The sequence below is a fragment of the Pistacia vera genome, unplaced genomic scaffold (genome assembly GCF_008641045.1).
Source record: "Pistacia vera cultivar Batoury unplaced genomic scaffold, PisVer_v2 Contig706, whole genome shotgun sequence".
Taxonomy (NCBI): domain Eukaryota; kingdom Viridiplantae; phylum Streptophyta; class Magnoliopsida; order Sapindales; family Anacardiaceae; genus Pistacia; species Pistacia vera.
In genome coordinates, this window is record NW_022196564.1 from 156,448 (window position 1) to 165,396 (window position 8,949).

Below are 8,949 nucleotides of genomic sequence, written 5' to 3' on the forward strand. Positions count from 1 at the left end.
CTAAAGCTAAGATCTTGTTTGGTGAATTTGATTTAAAACTAGGAAAAGGCCTTCGATATTAGGAAGTAGAGAAGTTGTGGCTTTTTGTTCAGTCTGGTGGCTCAACTTTTGGGAGCAAATGAACTCTACAGGGTTCTTTGTTATGCCAGTGCTAAGCTAGATTTAATGACTTTTGGTTGATTGTTGTAATGTTTTGCATCATTCTGAGGGTCAATTGCTAGAACTGGTTGTAGCCACATAGGTGAAATGGGCATTGGCTGGAGTTACGAAATCATGGCCTTTAGTTTTTGTTGGAACCATGGTGTTTAGTTTCATTGGAAATGATTTCATTAAGTCTTGATGAGGAACAAGAAAACAACATTACTTTGTGACCCCATTTTTTATTAAGTTATTTATATCAAAGAATATACCAAATGACATTTATTAGAAATACTTTTGACAGTAATAAATAAGTATTTGACATTATTCAAATCTTATTATATGCATTTACATATAATGTACTGTAGTTATTTAAATTAAAGAATAAATAATACTACATATACATCATTTCCATACAACATTTCTCATATAACATTATATGGCAAAATGTAATTGGGTGAAAGTTTAATTTTAATTTTAAATTAGCCAACCATATCTTATCACATAATATTGTATGGAAAATGTTGTATAAAAATGATGTATGTGTAGTATTGCTCTTAAAGAATATACCAAATGACATTTATTATAAATACTTTTGACAGTAATAAATAAGTATTTGACATTATTCAAATCTTATTATATGCATTTACGTATAATGTACTGTATTTATATTGAAATTGTGATAATTTTTTCATCATTATTTTATACTAATAAATCAATAAATTAGGTTTTATATTAATCACAAATCCTCTTAGTTAAAAAAACAAAAAAAAAAAAAAAAAAAAGGTTCACAATTTACTTCAGAGTTAAGATCCAATGGCCACTGGCCCACTAATCTAGTGGTATATTTAATATATATGGATTAGGAGCTAAGTTTTGAGCTAATTGAGCTTGACTCGTTTGCTACAATGTTAAGCTTGAGTTTGACGAGCTTGCAAATTTGAATTTTGGTATTAAAAATAAACAATGAAAGGGAAATTTGTTAAATTTATTAACTTATAAGAGTATAAATTTTAATAACTTATTAACAATTCAAGAGTAGTAGGGCGTTTCAAAAATAACAAAAATCTCTTTATTGTTAAATTTTGGTATTAAAATAAACAATAAAGGGGAAATTTGGTAATATTTATTAACTTATAAGCGTATAAATTTTAATAGCTTACTAACAGTTCAAGAGTAGTAGATAGATTTTTGTTACTATATCGTACATCGGGATCTATGTTTTAACGTAAAAGAAACTTATATTTATCAATCCAATTTCTTTTTCCTCAACATTTTCCCAGTTGAAGAGATATCATCCTTCAAAAAGGCACGGTAACACCCCACAAAATCAATTCAATTACGATTTTTTCAACACTCTAAAAAAGTATAATATACAACCCTTTCTATTTGGATACCGGGAAAATAGAAAGAAAATTTGTGGTTTTTGTTTTGTTTTCTATGTTTTTTGCAAGAGTCTTCATGGTTGACTTTCATTTGATTTCAAATTTACAATATCACCCTCGGTTTTGTTTTCCTGCTGCTGTTGTTTGGCTTATATGAAAATAGTAAGAAAATGTGAGATTTGTTGTTTTATTAGTAAGACAACTTCTCTAGTAACATATAATAATATTAAGAGAACAGAATCATAAGCTTATAGCTTTATAAATACAATGGGTGATATATAAGTATATAATGGAGTAAGAAAAACTTATGCTAAAGCAATTATTTATATTTCTACATTAAAATAGCTTAGAGTATGCAACATTTTGGCTTGAACCATGTCTAGTTAATTGTGAGGATCGAAATTGTCGAAAACAAAAAAGAAAATTATTTAATGGGAACTGAAAATTACTTGTCTTGAATGAGGCTCATTGAGGTCAGGCCCAATGAGATTTGGATTCTGGGTTGTACATAAAATGGAGTACTACTAAGGTCCAATCAGATCTTTCCCAAAAAGGCCAATAAAATTTTATTAGTTGGAGGTAGATTCAAAAGAGAGTGATGCTATAAATACATCCCTTTGTTTAATTTAAATTCGATTGGAACTTTCAATAAAAAGTAGCTAATAAATTTCAGTATAAAATTCTCTGTTTTAAAACTCAGCTAGGACAGGTTGATTCAACCAATTAGACCAAGAATCGGGCCAAATCTGGTCGAGAACAGCTAAAAAACCGAACTATTAATTGGCTCAGATCAACCGAGATTGGATCGGATGTATAGTATTAGACCATTGGTCTAACCGGTTAGAATCAAACAGAGTCACTAAAAAAGGGTAATATTACATTCACAAACACTTTTCAATAATTTTTTCTCATAAACATGATATAATAACTCGTAATTAATCAATGCCTCAAATTTTCAGTAAGTTTCTTGTTTAGGGTTTGTTTCTTAGTTGAAACTCTATCTTTAATACATTTTAGTTCTCTGTCTTCTCTTCTTTTTAGCCACGGAAATGACAATTTTACTGCTCTAATTGGAGCTCTGATGGGATATTTGAATGGGAAGGCCTCTTGCTTGTATGCATCTGTTGTAGGGCAAGATCTTTTTGTATCTGAAATTGAATTGCTTATCCTTTCACACTTAGTATGTTTTCTGATTTTCCTTTTTATCTATTGCTTGGGAGTTGGGACATTAATTCTTGAATATGACTCGCTGTGTAATTGTCACAAAAACAAAGACTTGATGTTTGAATAGTTCTGGGATTTGCATTAAGTTTTTGGTTAGTTAATGGGTTATCTCTGAAGTCATTTTTGATTAAGTTTGAAATCATTTTCAATGAACAAGTTTATAGAAATAAAAAATGTATTCTGTCTTTGTAGAATGATGCAATTTTTCTGTATTCACGTGGACACCTAATCCTGTTGAAGTAATAGGCTAATAGCATTGCAATTTTAGGGTTGCATTATGTATATGAAATATTAGTTTCATTTTGAAGGTTGTATTCATGTCATGTGGACACCTGTTGAAGTAATAGCAATTCAAGTTTGCTACTGCAGTTTGCAAACTGCAGGCAAACTTCCCAACTTTTATTTATTTATTTATTATCTATCACATTAGAAGTTACATTTTTGTTGAAGGCTACTAGATTTCCTTGAACTATGATTTAATTTCTTCTAATACTTTTTTTCTTTCTCCTTTTTCACATAAGCACTATGTGTTATTATGTTCTATTAGTTGAGGGTATATTTTAACATTCAAAATATAGAATGTTGTTCATGCATACTTACCAAAAAAAAAAAAAAAATGTTGTTCATGCATCCATGAAGTATGCAAATCCAAAATTTAAATTACTGCATATAGACAGCGTCAGTGGTATTAAAGTTAAGCATTGCATCTATCTCTTATTCAGTCAAAATCCTGCATAGTTTATGAACTTATGTACATCGGTTTTAATTAGTGAAAGATGGAAGAAATGTTAGTTTAGTACAGAGTATTAATGTAGTGTATATTGATACTATAATTATGGAATATGTTTGGGTGTTTTGTGGAGGGATGGTGTTCTAAGCTATTTTATGCAGAGTTGAAGCGCTGTGGAGAGTTAGTGATAGCCTGAGGATCTTTGATGAAATTGTGCTGTATTTAAATGAGAAAAAAGAGGTCTAGCTTTTGAGCTTGCAGTTTGCAGTTTAGATGTACTGTATTTGTTATAGTGTATTTTTTATTTTGTGGATTATTTTTTTTGGTCAAATTGTTATGTTGGATGATGTCATCAGGCTGACGTTAGCATGATGACATCATCGGTCTGACTTACCGGTCGAACCGGTTTAACCGATCAACTTGGGACGCGGCCACTTAGCTGATAAAACATTGGTATAAATATCTATATTTGGTAAATTGTAGCGGTTAGTAATTAATTAATTAACATATCCGCCTTCATAAATTACGCAAATTCGATTTTATTTAAACTAATTTCATAGCTCATTAATGCCTCGATCCCGTAAGCGGTTTGGGCTTTTATCATATATAGCTGTTGTAGGATTCCTTTAAGAAATAAAATTCCTAATACGGTTTGCCTTAAGAATAGGAATCCTGGTATTATTTTGTTTTTCACATTAAAACCTAGTATATCAAGACATTATTATCTTGTATGAGAGATATAGAAAATCATAGCAAAATACATCTATTATGACCAGAGAGGTGAGGTAATATTAGCAATAATATTGGCTCTACTAGACGTAGCCCAGTTTTGGGTGACCCAGGATAATTCGCATGTGTTTTCTTTCTCTTTACTAGTTTGATATTTGCATGTAATTGATTTATTTGATTCCAAATCGCTCTTTAGTTCTTTCAAAAATTAAAGAAACTCCTCCCTATCAACTATTAATATAGTGCTGCCCATTTGTTTTCTTTTGATCTTGTGAGAGTGTGATTGATTTTGTGTTTATGCTTCCCACCATAATAGATAACTAAATGTTTTGCTACGTTTTTATCTATTAACTTTTTTGTGGAAATGTCACATTGGAAAAAGAAACATTTATACAACTCTTAGCTCCAGCTGTAACTCCAACTCCAGTTTGCATGTACATTCTTATGTTTACTGTTTGATAAAGTTTATAAAAATTCAAAATAGTTTGTTTTCTTATGATTTATGTTTGTTAGAGTTTATGAAATTTGAAATATATAACATTGTTTATGTTTATCTGCTTAAAATGCTTAATTGATGTGTTAAATCTTAGATGAAGTATGTGAAAAATTTGAATTTGTTCCATAATATCCTCAAGGGAAACATTTCAAAACGAGGTCGATTGCTTGGGTTGAATGTGGGTGATAAATACGTTGGGTTGGCTGTTTCAAACACGAATGATAAGATTGCATCACCTTTAAGGTATTTAGTGGTGTAATTTAATTTTTGTTTTTGTGGGTGTTAATATGTAGAAATTGTTACTTTTGTTTTATATTCTTGTTGATTCTATGTTTATGTTTATGACTTTATGATTTAGGTTATTTGTCAACATTGCAGTGTTCTAGTTAGGAAGAGAGGAGATATTGATTTGATGGTTGGTGATTTTCAATGCCTGGTAAAGTTTCTCCCTCACTTTATCTTACTTTTTTTTTTTTTTTTTTTTTTAACCAATTATTTTAGTATAGTATTTAGTGAAGATCGTTGTTTGGGTTTTGTATCAAATTTTTTGAATGATACCCTTGGAATCGAATTTGCAGGGTTATGAATTATGATTGTGCATTGAATTATTAAATTAGGATCTGTTGAGGTGAATCTTGTGTTTATGGTGTTTATATCGATGAACCTGTAAGTTGGATCATGATAGATAACTTATCAAGTCAGCTTATAATCTTTATTTATGCAGATCTTGGAATTTGATTTGAAAGGTTTCGTTGTTGGCTATCCTTTCAATAGACAGTGGCGAAACACTCCTGATGTGAGTTTTCATCACATGAGCTGTTATTGTAATCTTTCCTTTAGTGTCTAATCTCATTAAACTGTTTTTACTTGGCTAGAGTGAACAAGTGAAGCAGTTTATTGACGAGATGTCTAAAATAGGAAAACTGGAAGGTTTAGAGTATACATATTGGGATAAAGAGTTTATATCAAAGGTGGGTGCGTTATAGTATAACTTTTTTCATATCAGTATAGCTCCATAGCAGGGTATGATATTAATTATTAGATGTTAATACTAAGTAGAAGTCGGTTATTATTAAATAAGATTAATTTTTTTTAGATGTAACAGCCGCCGCCAAAAACACAATTGTGAATTAAGTTACATGGATTTGTTAAAGTCTACGCTTAGTCATTCATTTTGCATTTTTAAAGGGCCTAGTTATGATACTGTCTTCGGTTTTAATAATTAATATGACTGAATCTTGTATTCATATTGTTTGTAGGACGTGGAGTTGTTCTTAAAGAATTTTAGTTTGCCTCAACTTGAGAGAAAGGAAATGGAGTACAAGTTTATTGCTGTTGAATTATTGCAGGTGACTTCTTTGTTATCCCTCCTATAGAGTGTTTGATTTTTGTTCTATTATAGATAAAGAAGAAGAAGAAGAGTACTACGAAGGTCCAATCAGATCTTGATTTCCCAAAAAGGCCAATAAAATTTGATTAGTTGGAGGTGGATTTAAAAGAGAGTGATGTTATAAATAGACCCCTTTGTTAAATTTAAATTCGATTGGAATTTTAAATAAAAAGTAGCTAATAAATTTAAGTATAAAATTTTCTGTTTTAAAACTCAAGAAATTTAAGCATAAAATGGATTTCTCATCCCTCAAGAAATTACTCTCCCTTGTTTCCCTAAGCCCGTTTGTTGCGTTTCATTTTCAACTCAACGTTGCTTTAGATTCTTCTCAAGAAGTACAAGCTCTTCTAAAATGGAAAGCCAACCTTCAAAACCAGAACCATTCTCTCCTATCTTCTGGGACTCTTTCTCCCGATAATGCCACCAGCAAATCAACCCAATTCACAGCCAAAATAAGCCCTTGTGCTTGGTTTGGAATTTCCTGCGACCACGAGGGAAGAATCCATAGATTCAACTTGTCTGCTGCAGGTTTAAAAGTTACGCTAGAGGAATTATCATTCTCATCATTTCCCCATCTTGCATATCTTGATTTTGCCATCAATGAACCCTTTGGCTCTAGTCCAGCGCAAATTGGTAATCTCTCTAAACTAAAGTACCTTGACTTGTCAATTAATTTGTTTTTTGGGAAATTGCCAATTAACACATCTTGAAATCCTCTACATGGTTGAGAATCAGTTGAATGGTTCAATGCCTCAAGAATCAGAGTAGCTAAGTTCTCTTTGTAAATTAGGTCTCGACAATAACCATTTGCATGGTCCAATTCCAGTTCTTTAGGAAATTTAAGTAACTCGTCTATTTTGTCTCTTTTTAATAAGTTATTTTCTGGTCCCATTCCTCTAGAGATGGGAAACCTCCCCAATCTGGTTGAACTTTACATGAATAATAATAGCTTAACTGGCTCAATCCCTTCAAGTCTTGGAAACCTAAAATACCTTGTTGAGTTAGGCTTAAACAAAAGTCAACTTAGTGGTTCAATGCCCGCATCTTTGAGAAATTTGAAGAACTTAGCACAGTTGAATATTTTAATAATTTACTTTCTGGTTTGATTCCTTCGGAGATAGGAAACCTTTATAATCTACTTGAACTTTACATGACTACAAACTATTTAACAGGTCCAAACCCTTCTAGTCTTGGAAAACTAAGAATGTTAACTGTGTTACACATATTTGATAACCAACTTTCAGACTCCATTCCTCAGGAATCAGGAAACTTGGAATCTCTCACTTTCATTAACCTTCAAAACAACAATCTTTCAGGTTCCATTCTATTGTCTCTAGGTCATTTGAGAAATCTCAACTATCTTCATTTATCTAGTAATAAACTTTCTGGTTCTATTCCCACGGAAATAGGAAACCTAGAATACCTTGTTGAATTATCATTAGCTGAAAATCAACTCAATGGTTCAATTCCTGCTTCTTTGGGAAATTTGAGCAACTTGTCTTGGTTGAATCTTTTCAATAATTCACTTTCTGGTTCCATTTCTGCAGAGATCGAAAACCTCTCTAATCTAGTTGAACTTTACATGGGTAACAACTATTTAACGGGATCAATCCCTTCTAGTTTTGCAAAACTACAAAAGCTAACCTTGTTGTATATGTTCAACAACTAACTTCCAGTTCCATTCCTCTGGAATTTGGAAATTTAGAATCTCTTACCGATATGAGCCTTTATAGCAACAACCTTACTGGTCTAATTCCATCATCTCTGGGTAAGTTGAGAAATCTCGAGTATCTTTAATTGTTTAGTAATCAATTCAGTGGTCCTATCCCTCTTTCTTTCAGTTTTCTGAACAACTTAAAGTCTTTGAGCCTCCGTGATGACAATCTTTCTGGTTTTATTCCTTAAGAGAGTTGAGATTTCACGAAGATCATGACTTGTTTGAACTCCCCACCTAATTATACTTCTATTCACAAGCTTGTGTATCATTTTTCATATTTCAACTAGAGGTGGACAAGCAGCCCAGCCCGGCCTGGCCTGGCTCGGCTCTACCCGGCCTGACCCGGGTTACGCAGAGTGGCGGGTCGATCCTGGCCCGCCCGCCAACATTGGCAGGCCAGGTTAGGCCCACCAATGTTGGGGAATTGGCTAGCCCAACCCGGACCGCCAACCCTAACCCACCGGGTTAGGTCGCGGGTTGGGTCGGGTTAACCCTCTTTTTGATTTTTTTTTTTGTTTAAGTTTAAATGTTTAATCAACTTTTCAAATGAATAATTAACAATTTATAAATGAATAAATGTAATTGTTTTTAGTTAAGTGTTAACTTCTTTTCAAATATCAATAATTAAATTAAATTAATTTTTTTTTTTTGTTAACATTCCAAATATTAATTCAATTTTAATACATTAAAATTGTAATATAAGAATAATTAAATTTATTCATTTATTAAAAAATAAAATAAGAAATTACAATAATTATTGCCTCGTTAAAAACCTCACCAAGAAAAACCCAATGGGACAAAAACTTGGTAAGGAAAAAAGAGTGCAATAATTGACAATTAATTTACAAGTTACAATTTACAAAACAACTAATTTTGGGGTTGACTAGGACCTCCCTCATCCGTATCATCTATATTACAAAATTGAAATGATTCTATTAAAGTATCGTCGACAACCTCGTATTGACCTTGATGGCGCGACCATTCCCAATCTCGAAGACATGTGAGGACTTCAATCATTTTTTGTGAAAGTTTAGTCCTCCTTTCATTTAAAATTCTTCCACTTGCACTAAATGTTTGTTCGGATGAGACGGTTGAGACAGGAACAGCGAAAACATCCAAGGCAAGTCTTGATAATACCGG

General features: G+C 31.9%; 1 long non-coding RNA gene across 2 annotated transcripts; it reads left to right on the plus strand.

The window, feature by feature from the left end:
* The first annotated feature begins 4,841 nt into the window (after positions 1-4,841).
* On the plus strand, positions 4,842-8,949 carry LOC116114315. 2 transcript variants are annotated; one of them, XR_004125544.1, is made up of 4 exons: positions 4,842-4,945; positions 5,081-5,138; positions 5,962-6,051; positions 8,910-8,949. It is a non-coding gene; the product is annotated as an uncharacterized LOC116114315 (long non-coding RNA). The 2 variants fall into 2 exon arrangements; XR_004125543.1 differs by lacking the exon at positions 8,910-8,949 and having other exon boundaries at positions 5,962-6,912.